Genomic DNA, 23,417 nt, shown 5'->3' with positions numbered 1-23,417 from the left:
TGTGATGTTGGGTGATCAGTATCAATGAACGGGGTTATTCTGAAAAGAGACAGATTAAAATAAAGCACTCTCGACTCGGGATGTGTTGCAAACAGTTAGGAGGGCTAGCCACAGCGGGCAATTGTGACAGCTCCGCGCTCCACTTTTCCCCCTCAGCACAAGAAAATGATCAAGTCAATCATGTGGACATGCTTCATTATTCATTGAACACAATCTTTTACAACGCTTCGTTTACGTGCAGGAGTTTCTTCTACGCTTTGCTTTAAATTGTAAGGTAAGAAAGACAAAGGTAAAAAGGGGGGTTTTCAGGCTCCGGGCGGCTCCCGGGAGCGAGGAAAGAGGCTCCAAAGTCAGTTTGGACTATTTTCTTTTATTTCTTTTTAATCATCGCAACGGGGCCTGCGTTTTCCACCGTGATTAAAAAAATACAGTATAATTAAATATCCATAGCAGTGACGTTTGCAAGCAGGGCTGTCAGGGGAAAAGCAGAAAATAATGAAAGGAGCAGAGAAGCCATTGAATGGCGCTATAGAACTTAGCCTGAAGAAAACCCTCCGGTTTCCCCCCTCTTTCTCTCTCTCTCGTTTCTTTTAAAACCGTTACTTAAAATAAAAAGAGCGAGACAAGAGTTTGCCTGGTTTGGGATAACGTGGGGTCGGGCAGGAGCAAGTTAGCTCCCTGCTGCCCTGAGAAATCCTGCCGTTAAGTTGCCCAGAAACTTTTTTTGTTTTAAAGGATTGTTGCTGAGTAAACTTTGCTGAAGTGACTTTAAACGTGTCCTCCCGCCGCCCCCTCCTTGCAGGATCCCCACTACCCGGAGTGTAATGTGTAAACTCCCTCCCTTTTTTTTAATCAAAGTTAGCTGATGCATAGCATGTGTCAAACTTGTGAGACTCAAGTGCCTAAGAGACCTGCCATTTTGTGCTCTAATCGACCTCTTATGAATAGGAGCCGTGCATAATGCTTTCAGAAACGTTATGACATTCAAGTATGCACTAAATGTCAGATCAGGTTTAAAACCTTTTAGCAAGGTAAAGGAGCATGCCTGAAAACACTGCAGAAGGAGGAGACGCACCTGTCAGCCACAAATCCAGGGCATTTTTAACGTGCAGAAAAAGTAACAGGTTAAAGAGGAAACTTAAATGCCAATTCCATAGGATAAGAGAAGCGACTCGGACATGAGCCTTTCCAGGAATTGGGTTATGTCAAGACATCGGGGTTAAAATTTTCGGGAGGTGCGGGGTGTGAAGAATGGTTGAGGGGGGGTGGAAAGGCTATCTTTAAAAAGTGTTGCGATGAAGTGACTGCTACAGGCTCTTCGTTTTTAGCACACTGGGGCGGCACTGATCTTGACTGCTCTCCTCTCTTACTGAGAATGATTTTGCAGGGATGAAGTACTGAAGAGAACAGTCGTAGGCGGGGGCACAGTAGATGTTTCAAGATTTTAAATAAAACAATATTCGTTGATGAGTAGGAAAGAATCTAGATTTTTAAGGCGCCCATCTGTTGCAGTTTTGCAAATAATGAATATCTATATAAATATGTATATGAAGAAAGGTTGACAGAAACAGTGATGCTTGCGAACTTAAAAAAAAAACGGGGGCTTTTTTAAAAAGAGTCTGTGCTTCTTTCAAGGAGATTGGATGTAGTAACTGGGTCCATCCGAAAAAGTTAGTTTTTTGACTCCTAGATTATAATTGCTATTAGTGGATGCATAACATCTACCTCTCTGCAGAATATTAAGTCCAATTTTAGGACGTTTTATAAATTCCTGTATTGTGAGGAGGGGGTAGAGAAATTAGGGGGGGAGGGAAAGTGTAGAAGGAGAAAGGATTCAGCAGCCTATTTACGTGCATGGATGTTATTGTTTAAGGGTTTTTGTTTGGCGGATATTGTTATGTCTATAATAGTGTCTAGGCGGAGACGTGATTTGTCAGATCCCTTCATTTTCACTTTAGCAGAAAATGAGCTGGGTAAGGGGAGAGTCCTTGCAATCCGAAGGCGCTGAGGCTGCTCTGTTTGTTATTCAACATGCATGGACAAACAATGAGAATACAAGACGCAGATAACAGGCAGTTCTAGGGGAGCTGGTCTTTGAAAAGCTCCTTCAGAAGGCATGAGTGTACTGTATGTGTGCTTTAGCATGTAGTGCACTTTTAGAGCTGTGCATTTTTTTCCCCTGTGCAGTTTAAAATAAATCCAACAGGGGCCGTGTTTGCTGAGCTGATTGACCGGTTGATACAGCTAGCAGTGGCGAGCCTCCCTGCATATGTGGAAAAAAAAAAGACTATTTTAAGTGTCATAATTAAGTTTACAATCCTTGTTTGGGCTCATTCATTGCTCGAAATGAGGAGGACTGGCTGCTTTTAGGTCCTTTCTGCAGGGGATTGGCCCAGCGCCTGTGCCCGTTCAGTTGGAGAAGAATGTTTTCTTTTCTAGTTTAATATTAGAAACTATATATTTTTACTTGTTTAAACCGGATTTGATTATTCCCGTGGAGATTCCCCCCGCCCCGTCTATCACTCAGATCTTTGTTCATTGTTCACTGACTGTGGCAGGCTGCTTAAGTGTACAGAGACCGAGGGGGAGGCCCCCTGGCTGGTTTGATGTTGAAATAGTAAACCGGCATGAGGAGGGGGGCTGGAAAAGTGGACATTGCAGCTTTAATTAACTTCAAGATGCTTCAACGAGGACCAGAGCATAGTAGTGACGTTGCCTCATAAATCTGTCCAGTGCCGTGTGTTGCATTGAACTATGACAGTATCACCGTCATACTGAATATTCACTACCTATCCGGAGCGGATTTGCATAATTGGACCTTTTCCTTTTTTTATGAAACTTGTTTGCAAAAAGCAAACCAAACACCCCAGTGAAAACCGCGGCGATCTGCATGATTATAAAGGGTTCAAATCTATTCGAAAAGTAAGTGACCTGCATAAGTACATCAATAGGTTAAGTGCAAATAAGATGAGAAGTGCTTCTGAAAGCTGTACATTCCCTGTGTGGTCTCTTGGGTTGTTTCTCAATAGCGGGATTTTTTGTAGCCTGAGGGATTTTAGGTTGTCTGTCGACTTTCATAACTTTTCCCCTCATACTTCTTACACAAGGTGAGGCTTTTGTACAGTGTCTGTGTACCTGTAGTGATGGGGGGGGAGGGGAAATAGATTGACAATTTCTGAGTCTGGGGACCTGGGGTGTATAGTTACAGCTACTGTGGAAGCTAAATGTGTACTGCTTTTCATGTTTCTGATCACTGGGAAGTTCATCACTAAATTCCTCTGATTACTCAAAGAGAGGTAGTGGGGTGTGTGTGTGTGTACACTTTTAAAAACGAGTTAACTAAGCTGTTAGTCTCTAAATTATAGAGTTAGCTAGAGCTAGTGTCTTAATACAGTTCAATCCCCCATTCTTCCATATAGTTCACTAAAGTGAAAATTACTGGCGTAATTAGAAATACCAGAAAACTTAAAGTAAATTTGTAAATTGTAAGTGACCGTCTCTCCTAAACTAGGTGTCTGGGTTAACATTCTCTCTTTTGAGGACAAGGGTTTAAGAGGACTTCTTTAAAAATGTGATCCTTATTTTGGAAAGGCTATCAGGATGGAATTTTAGAATCCCCTAAAAGGGGAGTAGTGACTCAGTCAGTATAGGATAGTAAAAGTGCTAAGCCTGTGTATAGTCCAAGTCTTACAGCGTTTCTTTTTCCTTCTTGCTGAAGGCTGTTTTAGTTATGATGTCATTCTGATAGTGGAGAGCAAATGTCTCCTGATTCTACCATTAAACGCCTGGCTGACTTGCCTGATAATGATAGCATTGACGTCCTGCTCCTTGACAAATGCAAGCCCTTATGAGCCCTGTGAATTAACTTTTTCCCCACAGATGAGAGCTAGCTTGCTTTAGGACTCATGAATGTAGCAGCACTTCTTTGACAGATTACTTTGAACCCTCTCCATTTCTGCAACAAAAATACTCTCTAAATACTATTTCTATTATAATACAGTTTGGGCCTGATTTTCAGAAATGCTGAACCTGGAGTTCCTATTGACTTCACACAGAGTTGTGGGTGCTCAGCGTCTCTGAAAATTAGGCCCCTATGTTCATTAGACATCTGATCTTTTTTCTTAACTTTGACAACTTGAGGGCTTTCTGATTTGTAGTCATAACAAGAACAGCTTGAGATGCATATCTTCTTACTATATTATCTATTTCCCTTTTTCTGTTGTACTTGTTTTTTATTCACATTACAATGGATGTACTTTTGTTGTATTTTACTCTTTCAAAAATCATAAATTAAATGCTTAGAGTTCAAAGAACCATCTAAACAGAAAACACTTCCATTTTGTACAACCACTTAAAATTAGTTTGTAGGAGAATATATCCACTAATATTTCAGATGTTATGTAGTAGGAATCTTATTCCAGTTGATTCTTCTTTAAGCAGGAGACACTTATTGATGTCTGCTCTTTCTTCAGACCTGTAGATGTGACGTTAGGTTTATGCTGCCGCAAGTGAATGGGATTTAATGTTGATTTACTTAAAAAATTACAAAGTATTTTTAAAGTTTCTTTTCATTTACTGTTCAAATGATGATAGTGAAATTAACATCTGAACTCGTGGAAAAGGTTAGTCCTCATATTACATTTGCAGCAAATTTGTCAAAATATTTCTATTCTAAAGCAATGTTTTGCAAAACAGCTACTGAAGATACAAATTGTTATTACAGAAATTCTGTATTAAAATGATTTTAGTAAATTTGCAGTGACTTTGTCCACTGCACTGAAGAAAAAGGTATTGTTCTATAGTCTTTCCTAACTTCTGAGAATACTTGAGATCTCTGATGTTCAGCAAGTTGTCCAGCACTGTATTCACTGAACACTTATATAATGAAGAGGTTGATTGTTGTATTTTTGTCCATGCTAGAGGCCAATAACCCAACCCATTCATAATCCGAGAGGAAAGTGAGTAGTCTGGAAGTTGCAGCATCAGTACCACTATTTATCTTGCAGCAGTAAAGGCAGTGCTGAGATCAGAAATTGTGAACTTCAGTAAAGAAAGCTGAAACATTAGGTTATTTACCTACCATGGGAGCCTTAGGTAACCAAGGAAATTTACATGAGAACAGACCTATAAAATCCACTAGCCCATTGAAATTCTTATTCCCCATAGTAGCACAAGTTTCCCTCAAGTGTAAGAAAATCAGTATAGGTCATTTTTCCAAATGTTTACTTTTGCTTTAAGTTGGCTGTGAATTGCACAGATGTCTTCAGAGTGCTTTGAATAAAAAAGGCGTTTGCATGGATTTATATGAACTTTATAAAAAACATCAAATAGTAAATAGATTTATTTGTCAAGTCTGAATGAGGACAATTATATTTTTTTAGCATCTACTGATTTAGCATGTTTTGGGAAAGCATAAGAACATTTAACTCTGTTTCTGAATTTCTCTCAGATTTCTGAATTGCTGTATCTAGTCTCTTCATAATGCTAAAAACAGTATGGTATTTGGAACGTAATTTTTATATTCTTCCATTCAAACTTTGCATCTTCTGTCTCATCCTTCACCTCATGTTTGTGGGGGCATTATGTGCCTATGTTTCATAGTTGTAAGTAATATGGATTCAGCAGAGAAGAAAAATACGTATTTCCCCTTTTATTATAAATATGAATAAATTTCTTATTGGCAAGAAAAGATGAAAATCCAAATTATTTCTAACAAAGATTTTCTGGGCACAAATGCTTACTGAATAAGAAAAAAGTATGAAATACTGGAAAGAAAATATACTTATGTAAAAGTAAACTAATTTTGAAACACTGAAGGGGATGATCCTAGGGATATTATAAAAACGTGTATTTCTAGTTTAAGGTTAAGTGACTGAATGGTGCAGGGAACTGATAATAGAATACAGAACTTTTCATGACTCAGTCACTAGTCAGAGTCTGACCTTGGTCAGAAGTGACTAAAAACAGTTATGATCTGATGGATGTTTGGTGACCAACATGAAATGAATTGGTGGTGTCAGTCCATTTCTTAGCGGATCACCAAAAACGCAGCGATGTTGTCACTCTTATTGGCAGGTTCAGCAGTGAAGCTAAACAGTGAATGAACCTGAAGATCTGAAGTACATTTTCACTCCTAGCAGTGATCCAAATCAGAGATGAAGCACATCGGGAGGGCAATGAGGGGAAATTTGCATTGCCCCTACCCAGCTGTACTCATTCTATGAATAGACAGAGAAATCCTAGAAGGGAGAAACTCCCATATTCTGAATCTGGCATCTTTCACATGTATTAAAATTCACTTAAAATTTCATGTGCATCTTGTGGACTTGCTAGCTAACCAGATGCATGAAAAAAGAGAATTATAGTAGACTAATTGTAATTAGCCTAGTAATCTGAGCTTTTCATATCTGTGGAATGAGGCCTTGAAATAATTTTAAATCCACTGAATTTTTTTAGAGGTCTTAATCTAAATACACTATGTGAGATTGTTTTTAAAGAGCCTGGGTTCATTAGGCCAAACTGAACTATATTAAAGACAAACAGTTTTGTCATAATACCACTATGATTTAAACACAAATCAAGAAAACAGAATTAAAACAGCCACAGCAGCATTGGTATCTGACCCCCTCTGCACTGTGAATTGCAGCATTTGTCCTGTGTCAGAGTCTCACAACAAAAGGCAGAATAAAATGATTCTTCATAAATAGATTGTCATATTGTTAAAAATGGTCACCATTGCCTATTGTGGTAGGGCTTTCTGATAGAGGAACGTATAGGCTGCAGTGCCTAATAATAAGTGTGCTAATAGTTCTTAGCACTTGCACAGTGCTTGATACCAATGAACAAGCATCAAGGCTCAAATTTTCAAAAGTGGCCTCTAATTTCTGATACTTCAATTTAAGACGCCCAACTTCAGACACTTGGGATTTTCAGAAGAACAGCACCACAGATGCAACTGGAATCAATGACAGTTGCAAGTGCTCATCACCTCTGAAAATAAGTCACTAGGAATCAAAAATTAGATTCCTAAAACAGGAGACACCCAAAATTAGAGGCTATTTTAGAAAATTTGGCGCTACCTCACTGATGGAATTAGCTGATTTTACAGAAAGGGAAAACTACAGCAGGGAAGTTAAATTACTTTACCAAGCCCACAGAATAAGGCAGTAGCCGAAGAGTGGTTAGTGCTCAGGCGTCCAGACTCCGAGTCTGGTGTCATTGCTCTAGTCTACACTCCCTAAGTGCAATGGGTAAAATTGACATGAATGGGAGTACTGCCATTGACTTCACTGGGTCAGGATTTCACCCTATGCTAGTGGGTTCAGAGTGCCAGGGTTCTCCTTTCCTTCATAAGTTTGTGTCAGCCTTAATATAATTTTAGTCACTTCATTAAATTTCTTCACTCTGGTAGTGCCCTGTGTCCCATAGAATCCTTCCCCCTACTTTGTGTCCTGGAGATGTTCCATTCCAGTCCTTCTGTTTGAGGAGGTCTGGAGCCCCACTGAGCTCATCAATACTGCACCTCAGTCAGCTGGAGAGGTTGCTATTGAGTAACATCCCTGCCCACATGGCCCAGGGCTATATGTATATTGCTTCTCCAGCAGTCCTGGCCTCTGCTGATCTGGGGAGTGAGAGACTGAAAAATCAGACCTGAGCTAAGCTAGGGGGCAGACTTACATTTATTTTTCTAAATGATAGTATAATTTGTATGAACATTATTTTACTTCATTGCTGTAAAGTGGTCTCCATAGATTTGCACTGACATTGTTACCTTCAGCCTTGTCGCTATAATATCATCTATCACAGATGGTAGAAATAGGTGTATCTATATGTCCGGTTAATCTAAAGTTTAGGAAACTGGGAGTAAATAGGAAACTCAGGCAGAAGTGCTTCATGCAAAGAGTAATAAGCATATGGAATAAGTTACAGGAAAGGCAATAGAATTAATAAGTATAAATGAGTTCAAGGGAAACCTAGGTTTGCTGCTGGAGAAAGAAATTGTGAGAGCTATAGTGAAAAAAGCAAGGTGGCGCAGATTAAATTTTATATCCGAAAGAAGTGGCATATTGGGCTGGGTGGCCTTTTTCTTTTCCTAAAATTTCTTATTTTGATAGATCTGTATGAACGTACAATAATGAAATTTTATTTTCATGTACAGCAGTAACAGTGTCTCCATACACTTGCATTGTCGTTTTCATGAAAGCTCTGTAATGGTACTAAGATGTAAGGCTATGTGAAACTCAGGGCTTGTCTATAAACTCAGGGCTATTTGCGCCACAGCTTTGCTGATATAGGTGTGACAAATGGATCGAGTGTACTGGTTAAGAAGTGACTTATACTGTGTAGGTTAGAGCTGTATTAGTACAAATCACTCTCTACACTGATGCCAGGGCATCTACACAAAGAGTTTGCACTGATGTACCTACATCACTGTAGCTACACTGACAAAATAAACCCCTGTGTAGACAAGCCCTCTATGGTTTTCTTCACAAATGTCTTTGTGAATATTTTCATTGGTTTCAAACTGTGTGGCTTCTCCTCAGTTTCTCTTTGAACACCGGGTTTGCCCAAACCCTGCATTTTAAAGCTAAACTAAGCTTGAAACTACTGCTTCACTTGGTTTTGCATCAAGACCATGTTTAACTGAAAATTTCATACAGTTTTGATGCAAAACGTCTATTTGGTCTGTGTTTGCTGAGAAAATACATAAAGGTTAGCAAAAAATGTGAATCAGTCTGGGATGAATTTCAAGGGCCTGATTTTCTTCCAAAGAAAGCCAAAGGGAAACTAACTGTAATTACAATGGGAGCAGTTTTGGGTCACCAGGTATAACAAACCCCCCACAACAAGTGAGTCTGGTGTGGTTTCTACTTTCACTATGAACCCTTTGTACAACTCTACTAAGCTGTCTGTTTTAATGTCCAAAGAAGATCCTCTCAGACAAGTGTGCAAGATCATGCTCAAACCAAACTTTTTCCAGTTTCATTGCTTCATGTACAAAACATTTTCCTGTTTCATTTCTTCAAATCTCAGCTGCTTAGAGTTTGAAAAAGCAGAGCTTATAGACTCCCCCAAACTGGAATTTATAATTAAAGTGACTATATTTCACCCTTAATTAACGTGCTCTACTATGTAAGGGGTCTGTTCTTCATTGATTCATTGGGAATATGCTGTAGGAATGTGATTCTTCTTCTTGTTAATGGAATCAGTGGAAAAGAGACCCTATAATGTTGGCCCTCTCCCGTTAATACCATAACGGATAACAGCTAGTAGAATACCTTATTCTCAACATTACTATTATTCTTTAAAACTCTCTTTAACATATTTTAGGTATTTTTTCAAAATATTCTTGATTTTTTTAAAGAAAAAGATCATAAGAATATATGTTTTATTCAAGTGCAAAAAGGTACATGCATGTGTACTGTATATACAATATCTATGAATACTGAACATGCTTTTAGGCAAATGAACAATAAGGAAAATAAAATTTCCAGATTGAGTCTTAATATTATATTTTATTTTTTTTTATTGCCAGTAGTGTCCTTAGTGTGTGAGGTGCTTTCCAGTCATAAGAGAGGACATAGTTCCTGCCCCATAAGAGTTCACAATATAAAACACAAAATAACATTCCCAGAGATGGAAGGTGCAATATACAAATGAAATACAAAGGCCACATGTTGAAGGGCCACAGTGGTAATGTAAATAATTTGTAACCCAGTGTGGATTTTTGTGGCTGTCCCATCATTTGATATATTATGTGTTTGAACTAAGCTGATCTACAGTCCAGTCCTGCATCCCTTGTACATCCCAAAAGCTTAGGGATTTGGGTGTGTAGAGTACAGGATTAGTCTCTTAAATTGATAACTCCTTGGGAATAGGAGTGGTTTCATTTCTGTTTGTACAGCACTGAGCACACAGATGGCATTCAGAAAATGGTAATAGAGAAATCCTACATGAAGATGTTTAATATAGCTGGGAGTTCCAAGGAGGACTGTTATGTTAAAACGCCCATTCCTGTGTAGAAACTCTTGGGAGAGGGCCACAGATAAAGAAAACAATATGAAACTCCCTTTTGAGTTTCCTAACAAGTATTCCCTCAAGGCAGAAGGGTTAGTTGAGCTGTGGAGTTGGGATGAGGTGAGAATCCATGGGGAGGGGAGTCAGGACATTGATAGCTCCTCGCTCCTGTCTACTGGTGGCCCCTCTTCTCATCCTTATCTTTCCTGGCAGCTCTGGCAGATACCGTGCTGTATCAGCTGGATCCCCTCTGGGATGCTGTTAACAGCTATGGAGGAGACCCAGGGGAATAAAATAGAGCTCTGAGTTCTGGTAGTAACCCCCTGCTAGATTTCTACACAGAAACCTGGAAGGATGTGTGCCAGGAACACGGGCAGGCACTCTTTGACTATCCAGCACAGGAGCATTCCTGGAATCCCAGAGAAAGAGGAACGGTACTACAGAACCCCAGTTCCTCCATTGGCAAGCCGGCAAGATCTGCCCAATTGGAAGAACGCTTTGGACCCATATTTATCAAAAGCAGTTTTCATTAGCTGTGTTATTAGTGTGTGAGTTATTAAATCTGAATATTTTTAAATCATATACTTAACCATTTTCAGGGCCAGACCATAACATTTTGGCACCTGTGGCAAGGAGCTCAAATGACGCCCCCATGCTCCCTCGCTTGGGCCAAAACTTTGAAAGGTCTCAATTCTGCCTTCTTCCTGTTCTACTCCTCTCATGATATTGCTCTGCTACCTAACCCAATAAAGGAGAACTAACAACTTAAAATGCCTTGTTCAAAAATTTTAAATAACACTTAACTTTCAAATGCCTGAACAGCAAATGTAACTTTTCTTGTCTGCACACTAAACACTGGCATTTTTATCTGTTTGAATAATCAAAGTGGTGCTTTCCATGCCTTCCTGGTTGCAAAGATTTGAACTGCTTCCTGAAGGTCCACAGTCTGGGCCAGCTCATGCTCTATTGAGATGGTTGCAAGGCCGACCAGCCGCCTCTCCTGTGTCATTGTGGAGCGTAGATGTGTTTTTATTAACTTCAGCTTGGAGAAGCTGCATTCTCCACTGGCAACTGTAGAAGTGTGTGCAGAGCAACAAAAGCATTTGGAAAGAGGTTGGTGATCTTATTTGTGCATATATATTCCAGAACAGCCTTTGGTGTTGATCCTGCTGAAATGTATCATGAAGGGCTTTCAGTTCATCATCTAAATCACTTGCATCAATATCGTGCATATCATCATGTGTCAACACTGTCTCTAGTGCTCTGCATTGGTGGTGTAAGTCTTCTTCAGGTATAGTGTGGAGTTTTGCAATATCATACAACATCCCAAACATGCAGCTCAAGGAACACAGCAGTATAAAGTGTTCTTCAACTGACTGTATTGCACAATCTAGCACCTGGTTAAAGAATTTAACTTTGAATTGTTGTTTGGGGTCTCTTATGGGATTATCTCATGCCTCGTAGTTAAAATGTCTTCTTTAGTGACTCTTGTATTCTTGAATGGGTGGGAAAATAGCCTCAGTTTGAAGTTCCTATGCCAACTTCTGTGCACTCTTCGGAATGTTTTGAAATCCCTCATTTGAGTGGTAAGACTGTAGGTATGACTTTGCTTTGTGCAGTTGTTCCATTGATCCGGATATATCAAGGTCAACACCTTGGAGTCTCTTGCTTACAACATTTATTTCAAACAGTATGTCATGCCACAACACTAAGCCACACAGTAATTTGAAGTTACATATGTTTCTGGTGATTCCATTTCCCTCTGCCACTGTTCTCCCACAAACAGTTCCTGTCATAGCATTATGCTCCATGGCATCATCTGTCTTCCCAATTTGGTGTCTGATAGGCTTTATCATCTCCACTCGACTTTCCCATCATGTGGCACTCAGTAGTTTCAGTGTCAGAGAGGGTGTTCCCAGATGTTGCTTCAAAATTTGCCATCGATGAGTTGATGCAGAGAAAAATATATAGATGCTTTGAATTCCATTAAAAAATTCAGTAGCCTCGTTAGAAGCTGATGCTGCATCACTGACCACCAAGCTCAATGGATGAGAACTGCATGGGACAAAGAAAGCTCGAGGATTTAACTCTCGGATCCGTGTCTGCACTCCTCTGTTCTTTCCTCTCATGTTGGCACCATTATCATAGCCCTGACCTCTCATGTCAGCTATCGCAATTCCCCTATCTTCCAGCTTTTTAAGAAGCACATTTGTCATACCAGCTCCTGTAGTATCATAAATGTCAATAAATTCTAGAAAATGCTCTCTGACAGTCACCATTCCAGGGACATTTTCACTAGGTTCTGTTGTTGTTACAAAACGCACCATTACAGTCATTTGTTCTGTATGGCTGATGGCAGGTGTGCAGTCCAGAATAACAGAGTAATATCTTGTTGACTTCAGATCAGCACAATCTTCTGTTTGACTTTTGTTGCCAGTAACTGTAGGATCTCATTTTGAATGGTTTTTTCAAGGTAGTGGTGTATGTACATTTCTTGGGTGGTGACTCTTCTTAGATACTCCTGGAGTACAGCATCAAACTCGGCCATCAGCGCCACAATTTTAAGGAAGTTTCCATTGTTTGGCACATACAGCTGATCTGAAGTGCCATGCACTGCTAGGTTTTGGTTAGCAAGCACAATAGCCATGAGCCTCTTCAGAACATTTTGCCAGTAAAGAGTCTCTGACATAATCTTCTCTTGATGCTGATCATCTATGGTGGTCTTTAACCTTAGTCTCATCTCGAGCTCTTTCCACCTATGGAATGCTCTCTGGTGATTTGCTGCCTTCTCATGGCATACCAGATTTCTGGCTAGATTTTGCTAGTCCTTTGTTCCTGTAAAACTCAATGTGGCTGGAACATTAGACTGGAAGACTTTGCAACAAAAACAGTATGCAGCATTCCGGGTTTTTGAGTACATAAGCCATGGCCTCTCCACTTTGCTACCATCGGGGATTTCACACCAGTAATGTGTTGGATGGAAACTTCTATTTTCATTGTCTTTGGGGAACATGAAGTTTTTCACTTGCAGTGGCCCATGCAGTACAAGGAAGTCCCTCAAGTGGGTCCACAATCCTGGAACATCTAGACTTAAGGAACTAAACTCAGCAGCAGCTGTTTCTTGCACCTCCACCACACTCTTCTCTGATCTACACTTTTCTTCTTACATCCATTTGAGATGGAGATACGAATGCTGCAGTAGCTGCCAGGTCACCTGCACTCTGACTAACTGGAAGATTAGGCATCTCCTCACCACTCACATCCTCACTGGGGCTGGAAGGCTCACCGTGAACATTTGTGTCTGTGTCTTTGTATCTCAGGAAAGCTCCTTCCTGCTTAGATAGAAAAGCTTCCTTTGCTTTCTTTCTTTTCCTGAATGCTGCTCCAGAGGGACATTTTCTTCTTTCACTCATGACTGCTGTTCTGTGCCAGCTACAGTAGCTCTCAACACTCAATTGAAGGGGACAAATAAGCAGGCTGGTAGCAAGGCCTGAGTGAGGGAAGATATCAGCATCTTGAGGGCCTAACTGGCTCCTACTACTTCAGTTGTCTGCCTGTTCTCCTCAAGTGGGTTCAGGGAAGCAGCAGGAAACAGGAAGCTCCCTGAGAATTGGTGTTAATCAGTCCAGGCTCCTGGGGGTGCTAGAGAGGTACATAAGAGGCTCTTTCTCTTCTCTTTCCTTGCAGCTCCTGCTGCTTTCTGTTATTCCCTCTCACCTTTTCTCCTGCTTGCCTGTTATGTCTCTTGTGCCCTCCTTCCCTCCAGCACAGCACTCTACCATCTCTGTGCATCTAGAGCAGAGAGAATACATATGCACCAGCAGCAGACACAATTTTCTACACTCTGGGTCCCAGTGGCACCTCCCACAGTCTGGCGCGTGAGGCGGCCGCTTCAGTTCGCCTCATGGTAAGGCCAGCCCTGATTTTATTTCCTTTTTTGCATTTTACTTCATTTGGAAACATGAAGTCAGTTTCACTAGTTACTCTTTTTGTTTGTCACCAGTTTCTGTTTGTGGCTGCCATGCATGTGTGCAATGCTTGGCTAGCAAAAATGTTTACAACAAGAAATTGTTTTCAGTAGAATTAAAAAAGAATCATCGAAATCTCTCTCTATTGGTCTTTGATTTCTATCTAACGTTAAGTTATTCAAAATCTAAATTAACCTGACAATTTCGCTCTCTAATTTTATTTTTTAAAATAATGTATTATATATCTGTAGGAGAAGAAAAAGGAGCCGATTCAAAGTCTCTGGAAATCAGTGAGAGTCTTTCCATTGACTTCCCTGGATTTTGGATCCTATCCTTAACTTGTATTTAGAAATATCTGTTAAAATTAGGTAAAGTAGGCTTACAAATTTAGATTTGTATAAGTTGTTCTCTTATACAGTAATTCAATGGGGGTCATCTCTTTGCAGGAAAAAAACCTTAAAGTAGATAGATCTGTGTCTACAAACGATATGCATTCATAATTCTCACTGGAGCCAACCGGAAGTTTGTGTGTGCAGCTTGCAAAATCAGGTCCTTTGTAAGTTCACCGTAGTACAATATCAGCTAACGGTTATTCATATGAAATCAATTAAATACTTAAAAAATTAATCTGACTGAAAACGCTGGTCAAAATGTGTGTTTGTCTGGGATTTTAATTATTTTGGTTTACAATATGTCTGGTAACAAGTGGCCGTTTTGGGGGCAGTTTAAACCTACCAGTATAAACCTCATGGCAGTATTTAGCCCAAGTTGGCTTCGGGGCCTGCAGAGCCCTAAGAAGTACTACACACCTCCAATGATATGTAGGTGCATAAAGCAGGTTTTGGCTGGATATGAACACACAAACTTTCCCTCTGCCCACTTCCCTGAAGCATTCCTATATAATGTAAATAGAAAAGTGAGGGTCATGTTAATTGATGAGATCTATGTACACCAGTAGCTGCACAGCAAAGTGTATAAAGAGGATGGATATGCTGCCTGCATTTCGAAAAACAAGTTTTGTTCAGTGTTTAACCATATAAACGAGAGAAATGCAGACCACTTCAGAAAAGAAAGTTCTCTGTACTAATGAATCATAACTACTTCTGCAGGGCCCAGTCCTGCAAACACCCAGTACCTGCTTCAGTGCATGTTGCCATGAGTAGCCCCAATGAAGTCAACTCACTGAAGATCCTATTAAGTATTTACATGATCAGGTCCATAGTTGTCTTATGATTTGGTCTCCTTGCTTAGATTTGAACTTTGTCAGAGTCAGTGTGTTTCATGACTAGATTAAAGTCACAGTTCCATAAGGAGAAAGCTACTGTTTTATAATAAGGTATCCCAGACCCTTTTAAACATCATCTCTCAAATGGCTATTTCTGATTATGATGTTAGCACTTTTTTGACATTTTATATAGCTTGAATATGGCTATTGCAGTTGATTCACACTTAATTGAAACATCACTTACATTTAGTGAAATAATTTTTTTCTAAGACAGGTTCTATGAATTACATATTTATAAGACATTGGGGAAAATATGATAAATTATCGTATCCATGTTGAAAGAAATACATATAAGCAGATTTGGGAGCCATTTATGGATATATATGCTATGACATATGATATTGTTAGTTCTATTCTATGACTTTTACAACCATCTAAAGCAGCTTGGAGCCTCTAGCCCAGGTATGATATTCTCATACTGTATATCACATGTCCAGGTATCTCTTTCAATTTAGATTATATGTGTACATTTCAGGACCTTCTTTTTAATGTCAAACAGCCTATTTTTTGGGGTGGGGGAAGAGGGAGGTTTTGGACTTTGTGAGAGGTAATTTTCTGTTGTGGGTTTGTTTGCCTTATCTGTAGAAGAGTTTCATATATTTAAGTCAAACCAAATGTTACTATCTGTTATGAAAATGCTACATTTCAGAAGTGCAACATCCTTCTAGTACATCTAGAAAGATTGCTTTCTTGATGTTGGTCTTTAATAAGAATTTACTAATCTATCCTTTAGATGGCATCTTCTGTTATGTTAAAATAATATCTTTTTCACTAAGTTTTGTGTGTGTGATTTACGCTTTCATTTTTTATTGGAAAAAAAAGCCTTGAAAAAAAATCTTGAGCCAACAATGATGATAAATTTATTGATATAATATTTATGGCATCAGATCTCTCAGTTAGAAGAGACAAACACACTTTCATTTTCTTTGGCCCTTATTTTCCATTCTATTCCCACTAGTGGATGGAGCTAAATCTAATAGAACAAGCCAGAGGGATGCTGAAAGGAGAAGCACTGGCTCTCATCATGCTCTCCTCCACACCTCGGGGTATCAGAGCAAGAGTTCAATTAACAGTACCATACTGTGCAGCCATGTGGAAGGCTTAGCTACCAGAGAATGGAGGCTAGCAGTAAGTAAGGGTGAATGAGAAGTCTGGTCGTTATAGGATCTGCAGAGTTGCATGAGAGAGTTCTGCATGGATCTTAAGACGCCTTCTCTGCAGCCCTGTAAACCTTTCTCATAGGGTCACACCTCTGCCTTTTCTGCAGCCCTGTAAACCTTTCTCATAGGCTTAGGCCTCTGTCTTCTCTGTAGACCTGTAAACCTTTCTCATAGGCTCATAGACTTTAAGGCCAGTAGGGACCATCATGGTCATCCCTGGTTTAAGGAGAGCATATCAAAGCACTCTTTGTCTTCCTCTCCTTTGGGTTTTTCTGTGGCCCTTTATATTTAAAATATTGTTCAAATAAAATGGAAATAACTTAGGCTAGTCAAATCAAAGGCTATCCTAGGCTCTAAAGCAATGGTACCTTATTCTGGATACTGGATGTATCTCAGCTGCCTAGTTACAGTATGTAGAATTTACTTTCATTTTGAGTTTGTCCCCTGTGGAGATCATTATTTAGTGGTAGGGTAGCTTTTGTGTGTTGGGTAGGGACCATTTATTTCTAAAGAAATAAGAGGACTTAACAGCAGTGCCCAATCAATATGCAAAATCCTGCTAAGATAATTTGTATTTAAATGCGAACAGTATTAATTCTAAACTATCTTCAACCCTTATTTAGTCTAATAATTGTTGGACATCTAGGTGAAGAAGGCACATTTAGCTTATTATCAACGATATTGCCAACACTTAAACTTTTTGATTAGATGACCCTGTTACCTAGTATTCTATTAGGGCCTGATTCTGCAATCTGATTCTATTATCAGTAGTAAGTAGTAGTAAAAGAACAATTGAATGCAACGAGAACAGGATCCAGCCTGTAATGGAAAGCGGTACAGATGAAGATTGGCTAGTGAGTAGAGGAGTATGTAACTAGCATTAATTATAGTTGTACCTTTGTATTTTATATGAGGTGTTTGTATATTTTTGAATAGCTATATGGTATGTTATAGTGTGTGTATATATGAATGGAATAGTTGCACTTTGAAAATGTGAATAAGAAATTAATTTAAAAGAATAATTTTTCGGTGGGCTTGTTTTACATTTTCCTTTCCAATTAAATTTTTTTTGGAATTGTACTTTCCTTTTTTATTCATATTTGGTACAGGAAGGCTGTATAATAAACAAACTTTTAAAATTTGCTTATTCTGTAGCTTAGGAGTTTTACTGTGTTTGCGAGGGGAATACAAGTTCATTAAATTATGAATAGTTTGTGCTTATTTACTCTTTGTTTTATGAGTAGAGTTCAGTATTTTGTAAACATGAGACTCACATTCATGAAAAGAATTTCAGTTATTTAAGTCATTCAGTGAAGAAGCATAATATTACACTACGATAAATCCGCCGGTGTTTTTTGGTTGGTCTTGTACTGATCATTTCTTTGTTAGTACCTAGGTAATGAATCCTGTCCTTTCAAAGATCTGTCCTCTCAGCACCCAATTCAGCAGTCCATCTTTTGTCAGCATGTTTAAGCATGAAGTTGATGGGAATTAAGCATGTACGTTGTTTTTGTGAATGGTGATGGAGTTAAGCATGTGCTTAAATTTGTTGCTGAATTGAGCCCTTAGATTAGAAACCAGGAAAAGCATGCCTCAAGCCATACAGATACCCAGGATGCCATCATTTGAGAAGCTGTGATACATATTGGGGGAGCTGGTTGAGAGACACTTTCTCTCTGTGGCCCCTGTTGCACTGGTCAGTAGCCTAGATTATATTAGAAGGCCCTATATATTTGTATAATTGTTTTAAAAATTCACTGGAATTTTAGTTTTTTAATTATTTTTTGTAAGTTTAAAGGAAAATTCCACTTTTAATTTTACATTTCAGAATCATCCTGGTTTGTATTAGAAACAAGGGAACTGACTTTTTAAAACAAATCAACATTTTAGTTTACATAAATTAAAACGTATTCCATAGAACCTTCCCTTGTTTTGTGATAGAACAAAAAAGTCATCTCCTTCCATGACACCTGGACTCCTCTGGACACCATCACAATCTCCATCATCTACTAGGACTCATTCAGACATCAGTAAACCTCTCCCTTCCAGAAAGCCAGAGCCCTCAGTCTCCCCTTGGTCCAGGATAACATGCCAGGGTCCCTCAAGTAGTTCATAGAAAGGAAGAGGAGGAAATCTTTCTTCTCCGGTACCCAACCTGGATCTTTGCCATGAACGGAAGGGGAAAGTGAGGAGGGAAGGGGGCTGATAAGGAAGGTCAGACTGCTTGATTTAAGGGCGGGGGTAGCGAGGGTGATGATAAACCATGTAACGGGATAAACCTGGAACCTGGCCAGGATCTATGGATCAGGTCAACTGATATCTAAGCTGAGCAGGAGCTAGGATCCAAAGAGAGGCTGGAGGAGTGATGTTTACTAGTGCTACAGTGAAGGTTTGGTGGAGGAAGGGGAGCTGTGGAAATTACAGGGTGTAGTCAGTGTGTCCAAATAGTGGGAAAAACACTAATTTTCCATATAACAGAAAATGGCAGCCTCCATTCATTAAGTTCAGGGAAGTCAACAGCCATAAAATAGCTCTCACTTCTACAGGTTGTTTGGAACTAATATTTACTATTTTAATTTTCTTTGCAGCCCTTGATTTAAAAGTCAGGGCAGTTTCCCTTCAGTTTGGAATTCTTGGTAAAATAAAAAGATCTTTACCAAATATTTAAAAATTGAATTTAACTGAACTAAAATTGTAAAAATTCTAAGAAGTGATATCAACAAACAGCCACCTCCTTCTCCCCAAAAAACTAAGAGGGTTCTTTAGTCCAAGAGCAGATTGAGCTCATCACCTCTCTAATGGCACTCTTGGCTCTTTCAAACTGGGAGCCTGGACCTTTCTTGTGATGCTCATACCTCTTGGGGGCAGATATGGAAGCACAGGCACAGTGTCAAATGTTTGCAGTAAGGCAAATATCAGGTACATTTAGCCCAGGATTAGTGGCTGGGACTCTTGAGTGTCATCTGAACATTGATTATTTGTTAGATAATGCAGTTATGCTTAATAGAGGGCACAGCTCAGGAGTTACATAGCTTAACTAGAATATTCAGTTTTATGCACTGTACCATATTCACGTTCACCGCAGAAACTTGTGTGGCATATGACACTGAGTTGCTGTAATATTTTCCAAAGTAGCCGTGTATCACAACACTGAGAAAACTGATGAAACTCCTGTGCTGTGCTTTTTGTTCTGTAAGTTGTGTTTGCACTCAGCAAGAGGATGAGAAAGAGAGAAAGGGACTGAAATATTGTGTAGCATGTGGCATGTATTTAAGTGAAGTGAATGGCACACACCTGCTTGGCTGTGATGAGTCACTTACATTAAGCTATGTGATGCTACTGCTTGCACTGGTTGGGCATAGCACAAATTATGTGGTAAATCACAGTCCATTATTGGCCATGTGACATAAGCACCATGAGAAACTGCAGAGTCTGAGCCCTCAGCTCTCAGAATTTCCCCTCTGTCATATGAAGGAAAAAAATGGGCATAAAACAGATCTAAAGAAAATCCGAAAAGTAACATATCGCTGGCCTTAAGTGAATCCAGACTACAGTGGGGATCAAGAATGGGTTTGCTTTGGGCTTGATGCATGAATTAGTAGGTGAAATTCTATGGCCTGTGTTATGACATAAGTTACCTAGATTAACATAATGATCCCTTTTGGCCTTAGTCTAAAGTTGAAATCTTGTTCCCATTTTAGTCATGGACATATTTCCATTGATTTCAGTGGGGCCAGATTTTAATCTTATGGATCCATGAAAAAGGAACTGAAGAGCTTGTTGCCCCCTGCCTTGGTTCTATTTGATGGAAAGTCATTTTCATGGTTGTGACATCTTCAGCCCTTATGGCACACATCACTGGGGCACCCTGAAAATCCTTAGATTTTGGAGCCTGAGAAATTCCCTCCAAAGCCTGAGACTAGTACAATGTCCTATCTTTTCCTTCAGTGACAGACACACTACAAAATGCCTTCTCCTGTCCCATAAGAGAAACATAGCTCTTCATCTTTTGTGGTCTCTAATGCACCTGAATTTAAAACACTTCCAGAATGTTCACTGCAGAAATCTGACAGTTTTGAAGACTAGTCCAGATTAACAAAGCACTCCGGTACCACACTGATGAGATATAAATGTATATAGACAGAAATGCATTGTCCCAGGATATGAATTTAATCATACTGGGAAATGGTCTGAGAAGTTAGTGTTTTGGATTTGAATCAGGTTTGGGTTTGAGTGTCGAGCTTCACTAGGTTTTGGGCTTGGATTCAATGGTCCTGATATCTGTTAGATGATTTTGTGACATTTTATCCTGAAAATGTGGAAAACTCATGAGTCTGATGAGATTTCCACAACCGTAGGCCAAAATCTCCCAAGAGTCCCTTCCAGTTTCAGATCTGACCTGCTATGTAAACCAAAGAAGTGGGTTTGGGGCCAGGGATTCAAATTTGCCTTATAGGCCAATTTTCATTTGGTTCCAGTTGGCATCTAGATTTTGAAACTGTGCAATGGGTCTGTTCATTTACTGGTTCCTGGGGCAAGCAGTCCTACAAATAAAAGCAACAGATGTGAGTAGAAACCAAAAAAGATTGGATGAAAGTTCTGCTAGAATAACTCCTCCAGAGGATGCCTCTAGAATTCAAAGTTCCTGTTCTGCCCCCATAGATATAAGGGGAGAGCAATGAGGTACCTTCTGAATTGTCAGATTATTTACCCAAGGAATATGGGCACAGTACCCCTTTAAATAGAAAGTAAGAGGATAATTGTGTGTTGTAGATCTGATTTTTCCAAATCTGTTTGGCTATGTGGGTGTGAATGCTCGATTTGAGTGAACAGTTGCAATAGTTGCATGCACAGCTTTTAAAATCTGATTCTAGAAGTCCTATGCCGAAAATATGTGAAGAAACTCAAAACTCCACTATATTTTAACAGAGATTTTACATTTTATATAGATATAGTCTATTATGATTTATTTAAAAATAAAATAATGAGAGTGGTTGCATTTGATTCAAATTTTAGCACTGGAATTTGTAACCTTTAATTTAGCAAAAAATATAAATGCCCCTTTCCTCCTAAACCACACCCTTTGTTGTGCTCTTAAAGTAGTTACAATGAAGAACTGCAGAACGGGAGATGAACTGTTTTAAGGCGGGTAGATTGTAGCCAAATGTGAATGTCTCTGTGGAGGCTGCTGATGTGTGCAGGCAAATTTCCTGAGATCATAAATCTCTGTGGAAAAATTGGTATCAAGATATTAGATGGAATCTCAGAACTAAACCACCTACATGATACTTTGAAGTCCACAGATGAAAGTCTGTGTTTATAGCTTACAATATGGCTTTAGACTTTTAGTTTTAAACTCACTTTATTCATACAGTAGCTATTGTAATGACAGCTAAATTGAGTGCTGATTTCATGAATGAAATTTGTCCTTTCCTGAAAAGATTCTAAAATCAGGTATTCCATCAGTGCAGCCTAGTGGAGCACCATTTACAATGCACAAATGAAAATTTGCTCCCCTCAGCTGTCAGTACAGTATGCTGAGAAATGAGCATCTGAAGGCAATTTCAGTGTTGAACCTTTTTTAATTCAACACATCATTTGGTTTCAAAATAGTTAAGTAAATTGTATTAAATAATTGTAAACATTCCAAATAGTCATCCAAAACAAATCATATTTTGCATAATTGTAACTTAGAAACAAAATATTAAAATGTAAATCAGTGAAGAGGAAAAATTAGAAAACCAACTCATGACTTATTACACTTTAAAGAAAGTTGCTTAAATATTCAGACTGGGTTGAAATTTATGGGGGCTAAATAAATCTATATGGTTCCTTTAAGAAATCCAGGAAACTTTTATAAACAGTGTGAGGTTAAAAAAAGCTGTTAAAATTATTTATTGCTACATAACTTTTTGAATATTTCTTTTCTAATTACTGGAAAGCTCCCCATGTAGTATGATTTTTGCAATACAATAGGGTCTTCATTTTATAAAGTGCCTGGAAATTTGTTGTGTGACCAATTATATAAATAGTTTTATTGTTTAGAAAGTGTTTAAAATTAACTCTGTTTACCCCCCACATTAAATTTTTTAAAGAGATTTGAAAATCAAACAAAAATTCAGAGAGAGTTCAATCTTCCATTTTCCCCAAAGTGTACAGTAGGTTATACCAATTTAGACTTAGACTCAGACTTACTTTGACTTATAGGACTCTTTTCATTAGAAAGAATGCAATTACAGAGCACGCACTTTACATTAAGAAACAGTGAATGATATAATAATTGTAAATGATATCTACGGTATAACTAACCATATATTCTTCCAAAGAGAATGCAGACAATAGGAAGAAGAAAGTAAAATCAATAATATGACATTGTCTGAATATATCTGGTCCATTAGTTCTGGGGAAATCTATTGCGTTCAATCCTAAATCACATTCAGTGTATGAAGTGGATAAATAAGAATGTTAGGGCGGTCCTTTCTCCCTTTGAGCTTAATGGCAGTTTTGAATGGAAAGGGACAGCTGGATTAAACTCTAAATTAACTCTTGTGAAGCAAGATTTTTAAGACCCTCATTCACAAATGGGTTATTGCTAAAGAATACAATTATTATATAGTGTTTTCATTATAAACTTTTCTACAATTCCAATATATTTTAATACTTTAAAATATCATAGTTTAAAAGGAATTTTCACTTTCTAAATGGTGTGTGTGTGGTGTGTGTATTGTGAAGTTTGTCAGAAGTTTGCTTATTCCATTGCTGTTTGCGTATGGTTTGTTATATCTAAGCATATCAAATACATTTCACAAAACAGTTATCTTGAAAGAACATGCTTATAAGATGTCTGCCAATCCCTAAAAATTGTAAAGGGCTGGCCTTGTACCTAGAATTTCTGATTCCTGAACACCAATTTTTGGTTGATTAAGGTCAATGATAGCACTTACTCAGTCCTTTTGTTGACTTGGATCATGTGACCTAAGTGATTGA

At 38.8% G+C, this 23,417-nt stretch overlaps 1 protein-coding gene across 5 annotated transcripts in view; it reads left to right on the top strand.

The window, feature by feature from the left end:
- The window catches only part of ZNF536 (zinc finger protein 536), a 421,935-nt gene that overhangs the window by 536 nt on the left and 397,982 nt on the right, over positions 1–23,417 (top strand). For 3 of the 5 annotated variants that reach the window (XM_050923033.1, XM_050923032.1, XM_050923036.1), the window contains exon 2: positions 157–274. The exons of 1 other annotated variant lie outside the window; for it this stretch is intronic. The gene's annotated coding sequence lies outside the window, so the exon portion shown is untranslated. Of the gene's footprint in view, positions 1–156; positions 275–2,809; positions 2,923–23,417 lie in introns of those variants that run through there. One more of the 5 variants, XM_050923034.1, reaches the window with a different exon arrangement.

This window comes from Gopherus flavomarginatus, chromosome 14 (genome assembly GCF_025201925.1).
Source record: "Gopherus flavomarginatus isolate rGopFla2 chromosome 14, rGopFla2.mat.asm, whole genome shotgun sequence".
Taxonomy (NCBI): domain Eukaryota; kingdom Metazoa; phylum Chordata; order Testudines; family Testudinidae; genus Gopherus; species Gopherus flavomarginatus.
The sequence above is the reverse complement of the archived record's forward strand: the minus strand, read 5'-3'. Positions and strand labels throughout refer to the sequence as shown.